Source organism: Macrobrachium nipponense, chromosome 33 (genome assembly GCF_015104395.2).
Source record: "Macrobrachium nipponense isolate FS-2020 chromosome 33, ASM1510439v2, whole genome shotgun sequence".
Lineage (NCBI taxonomy): Eukaryota > Metazoa > Arthropoda > Malacostraca > Decapoda > Palaemonidae > Macrobrachium > Macrobrachium nipponense.
The window spans coordinates 22,342,302-22,348,301 of record NC_087219.1 but is presented as its reverse complement, the minus strand read 5'-3'; the positions used below and the strand labels follow the sequence as shown (position 1 = coordinate 22,348,301).

The window sequence follows — 6,000 nt, the reverse complement described above, 5'->3', positions numbered from 1 at the left end:
TACAAATATTGATGTCTGTAGAGATATGTTTTTTAATGTATTTGTACATTTATAAAGGTTTGTTTTTTAAAATTTTAAGACTCAGACACTATTATTATTATTATTATTATTATTATTATTAGTATTATTATTATTATTATTATTATTATTATCATTATTATTATTATTATATTATTATTATTATTGGAGAAATAAATCCCCAGTTAAGTTACTGTATAAATATATTAAAAAAATAATCTAAATATTGATGTATGTAGAGATATAATTTTTATATATTTGTGCAGTTACATAAATATGGGTTTGTTTTTTAAAATTTTAAGACTTGTACACTACTACTTTAATTATTATTATTTTTATTATTATTATTATTATTATTATTATTATTATTATTATTATTATTATTATTATTTTTGTTGTTGTTGTTTTTGTTGTTGTTGTTGTTGTAGAAGCAAATCCACAGTTATGTTACTGTATAAATATATTGAAAATTAATCTCTACAGATATTGATGTCTGTAGAGATATGTTTTTTTAATGTATTTGTACAGTTACTTAACTGTGGATTTGTTTTTTTTCACTTTAAGACTCATACTACTACTAGTACTATTATTATTATTATTATTATATTATTATTTATTATTATTATTATTATTATTATTATTATTATTATTATTATTATTATTATTATTATTATTATTATTATTTTTACTGGAGAAACAAATCCACAGGCATGTTACTGTTCAAATATATTTAAGAGTATATATATCCATACAGAGATTTGTCTGTAAGGATTTATTTTAAATATATTTATACAGTAACATGGTTGTGGATTTTTTCTCCATTTTAAGACTCATGCTCTTATTATTATTATTATTATTATTATTATTATTATTATTATTATTATTATTATTATTATTATTATTATTATAGGCCCAACAGAGGCCTGTTCTTGATTTGGTTCTGTCCCAATTCCTCTGGCTTGTGATGGAAGTGTCGTAGGCAATATATATCTATATATATATTCATATATATTATATATGCGTATATATATAAGTATATATATATATATATATATATATATATATATATATATATATATATATGTACGTATATATATAAGTATATATATATATATATATATATATATATATATATATATATATATATATATATATATATAAAAACACATCACCGTTCTTCCTTTAATATCCAATTCGCTCTACCTCGGAATTAATATATTTCATATATGTTAACCGAAGGGGACTTTTTTAGTTGATAATTTCATCCTCTCGTGGGTTCGAACCAGCGCCCAGCGGGCTGAGGCGAATCATTCCGCTGGGCACTGGTTCGAACCCACAAAAGGACGGATTTATCATTAAACTGAAAAAATTCCCCTTCGGTTAACATATATGAAAATATATTAATTCCGAGGTAGAGCGAATTGGATATTAAAGGACATTTGTAGCTCATATATATATATATATATATATATATATATATATATATATATATATATATATATTATATATATATATATATATATATATATATATATATACATATATATATATTGTAGGAGTGTAGTTACAATTATTTGCAACACGTTCAGGGCTAAGATATATTGATGGTCTTCATGACCTAAAACTTATAATTTGCTGTGATACTTACAAAATATGAGTGCATTTAACATTATCGGTCATTACTTACGATTACTTAAAATTACTAATAAAGGTTTTACTGACAATCTCAAAGAATCAGCGACATTACTACATAGAATCCTTAGATGTATTGAAAGTTTTGATGAAGTAGGTACTATAATACTTAGAGATTATAGATATAGTGACCTTTGCCTCGACAGTGCCTCACTATAGATATAGTGACCTCAGTACAGTGCCTCAATAAAAGGCGAAAGCGCTCGGTAAGGATTTCCGCCTTTTATCTTCCTGTGGTATTCGCTTATATAATGACGTCACGTTCATCTACTGTGATTTTTTAAGCTTAACTTATTAGTTTAAATACTCAGTATGACTTAGGTATATTAAGAAAGATTAGATGTACTGAAATATGACTTCATCATCATGCACAGTGACTTGGAATTACTCTATGTTTAGCTAATTACGATACTTCAGTTACTTTCAAATGTTAGATGTACTGAAGTTTCTCGTGAACTAATAGTTAGTTACTTAAAATACTTATCAAGGGTAGATGAATTGAATTTTGCTTCCATCATCACTTGCAACTACTCAGAAATACTTGTAAGGATAGGCGTATTAAATATTTACGTAGTATTTACTTACAATTACTTTACAAAACCGGACTTTAAAGGTTAAATGTAATGAACTTCGAAAGATTAATTACTTAAAGTGAGTTACAGCATATCAATACTTACAGTTAGACCGACATATAAGCATTTGTAAGTCACATTTCAAGTGACCTACAATTCCGTTCAAAATGTCTGTTTTATTAAGAATCTAGGTGAAGTATTTGACTTTATTTCGGCAGATGACATTCTCTCTCTCTCTCTCTCTCTCTCTCTCTCTCTCTCTCTCTCTCTCTCTCTCTCTCAATAATCTTGTATTTATGTTAATAGTTAAGGTAAATATTTTGTTTCTATTTTTGGCCGATAACATTCTCTCTCCTCTCTTCTCTCTCTCTCTCTCTCTCTCTCTCTCTCTCTCCACACACACGCACACACACACACACACACTATATTGTATTTACGTAAAGAATTAAGGTAAATATTTTGCTTTTATTTTTTGGCCGTTAACATTTTCTCTCTCTCTCTCTCTCTCTCTCTCTCTCTCTCTCTCTCTCTCTCTCACACACACACACACACACACACACACACACACACATACACAATTATCTTGTATTTGTCTAAAAAATTCTGGTAGTTATGTAAATAATGTTGTAGTTATGTAAATAGTTAAGGTCAATATTTTGTTTGTATTTTTGGCCGTTAACACTTCTCTCTCTCTCTCTCTCTCTATCTACTCTCTTCTCTCTCCTCTCTCTCTATCACACACACACCACACACCACACATCTACTTACCACAATTATGCTTTAGTATTTGTCCTAAAAAATTTCTGGGATTCTGTGAAATGGTTGTAGTTAGGTAAATAGTTACGGCCAATATTTTATGTTTGTATTTTTGCCGTTAACCTCTCTTTCTCCATCTCTCTCCTCTTCTCTCTCTCTCTCTCTCTCTCTCTCTCTCTCTCTCTCTCTCACAATAATCTTGTATTTATGTTAAGAATTAAGGTAAATAGTTTTTTATTTTGTTTTTGACAGTTAACATTCTGTCTGTCTGTCTGTCTCTCTCTGCAATCTTATGTTTGCATACCAGTGTTCATACGTCCGTACGTTCAAGGTCCCCTAAATCACCCGTTCCCTTAAACTTTTGTCCAGTTCTGTTTAACCTTTGCATTGTTTACGTTGGTAGTGTCTGGCATTTAGATACGGCGTCTCGTTGACTGATATTATTAATTTTTTTTTTCTATGAAGGGAACCGAATAGGATTATTTATTATCTCCTTTCTTTAAGATTTTTTTAAATATTCAAATTCAGTTCATCGTAGCTTGAGGGAACAGAGTATGGCATATTTTGAGCCTAAATGCTGAACACGCTGGGAGGCTTCATTTAGATATCTGAAATCGTCTGGGTAGATTTATACAATTTTTAATTTTTTTATATTGAAAGAAGATAAATTTTCATTATTAAAAAGTTAAGACTGTTCGCTGTTATTCATTTATGAGACTTGAATTAATATTTAAATTTTTCGAGTTTTATAGCTGGATAGAACCGAGTAAGGCAGATTAGAAATTCACCGTAGAATAATATATAATTTTCAGCATCTTGCACATAGTGTCATAGATCTCCCCTGGCAGATTTTAAGTCCCTTATATTTTTTTTTATTTGGTTATTTTCCATTCTGGGAACACATAGAAAAGGAGATATTTCTGTTTTTTAAAGATATTTTAAAAGCTGCTGGTATAATTACTAGTAATTTCACAAATATAATTTTGATAAGAAATAATGATAATAATCCCTTATTATTATTATTATTATTATTATTATTATTTTGTTGATTTTAATGACAGAATTATATTCAATAAAACATCTTTGAAAGAGGGTCTGTTTCCAGCATATTATTATTATTATTATTATTATTATTATTATTATTATTATTATTATTATTATTATTATTATTATTATTATATATCCTTAATTCATTAATCTGTAAAGGAATAAATTTAAAAACAAGAAACGTCGAAAAATATGTAAATTATTAATTGAATATGTCTTTAAAGATAAATAATGAACTTTTGCATTATAAGGGTTTATCACTAAATAAATAAAATTGAATAATTCTCGAGAAAATTCCAACACCGCTTGGCGAGTGTATGTGACGTCACAGACAGACTTGGCACTACCCCACCACATCCCACGTGGTCCATCCTAGTGAACCCCCCCTCTTCCCTTCCCCAATGCCACTTCCGGGGTACTTCCTATTTAGGAAGGCGCTTTTTTTTTCCCTCTCTCTCTCTCTTCTTCTATCATTGATTCCGTTTGGTGTTGAGTTTTCGTTGCCATTTTGTGATAGTATATTTTCTTTTCATGTCTGCATTATTAAGTCGATATATTGTTATTTACTATTTATGCTGTACATATTTACTAAATAATTATGTCTTTAAGTTTATTTTTTTAATATTTCATATATATATTGTTATAGTAGTAATATATTATATTATATTATATATATATAATATATATATATATATATAAAACAACATAAAAATGAATACATATATGGAATAGCTATTTCACGTATGATATTTATATTTATATTCTCTCTCTCTCTCTCTCTCTCTCTCTCTCATATATATATAGTATATATATATATATATATAATATATATATATATATATATATATATATATATTTACTTATATGCGTATACATATATGTATATTAACATATGCTTTTGCAAATGTTTTGTCGCTCTATATTTTTCCGTTCATTTGTCTTTGTTACCCCATTTCATCGGGTATATAGAAATGATGTCAATGGGACTAGCACCCAAAAACCCCCTTCTAGCCCTGGCTTGAAGAAAACGAGAGAAAAGAAATGGCTAGGGAAGTACGGTCAATGATTGAGGGAAAGTATGGCTCATTTTAAAATATTTTAACAGTAACATTATATATATATATATATATATACAAGTCAGTAATATTTTAAGCCAGTACTGTAATATATTACAATTCTGTAATTTTTTGTACGTCGGTAATGTTTTTGTAAGTCAGTTATGTTTTTGCAAATCAGTAATTATTGTTATTCAATAATGTTTTTGTGTGCCAGTTTTTGTAGGTCCAAAATGTTTTTGTTAGTCCATAATGTTCTTTTAAGTTCATAATTGTTATGTAAGTCAATTGTATTTTTGTAAGTCCATAATGTTTTCTTAGCCAGCAAAGTTCCTTAATGTTTTTGCAAGTCAGCAATGTTTCGTAATGTTTTTTGTAAGTCCATAATGTTTACGTAAATCAGTGTAGATGTATCTTTGTGCTGGTTCCCACCGCGGGCAAAAGTTTCCCACTGTCACAGAAATTGTTCCCACGGTCGAAATCTGCCCCGTTCAGTCAGTGTGTCTCAGTGTCGTGTTCTTGTTTGGAACGTGTTGGTGGAGATGCTACTCGAGATAATTATATATTTGAGTTGAAGTATTTTTTCATTATTGTTATTATTACTACTATTATTATTTGGAGCGGAGTTGTTGCTTGAGGCATCTGATCTGAAGGTTAACTATTATTGTTATTATTATTATTATTGTTCACAATGTCTTAGTTTATCTGACTTGTTTATAAGCATACTATTATCTCATGTGAGTAACTACTCTGTGGTACCTTACTTTGAAAGGTAATGGTTGAATGGAGTTTCTCTCTCTCTCTCTCTCTCTCTCTCTCTCTCTCTCTCTCTCTCGAGTTTCAGACTTTAGCAAAATTAT

At 28.4% G+C, this 6,000-nt stretch overlaps 1 protein-coding gene across 2 annotated transcripts in view; it reads left to right on the top strand.

Moving 5' to 3' along the window:
• Nucleotides 1-6,000, top strand: part of LOC135203014 (microtubule-associated protein futsch-like) — a 296,133-nt gene that overhangs the window by 44,725 nt on the left and 245,408 nt on the right. The gene's annotated exons all lie outside the window — the stretch shown is intronic.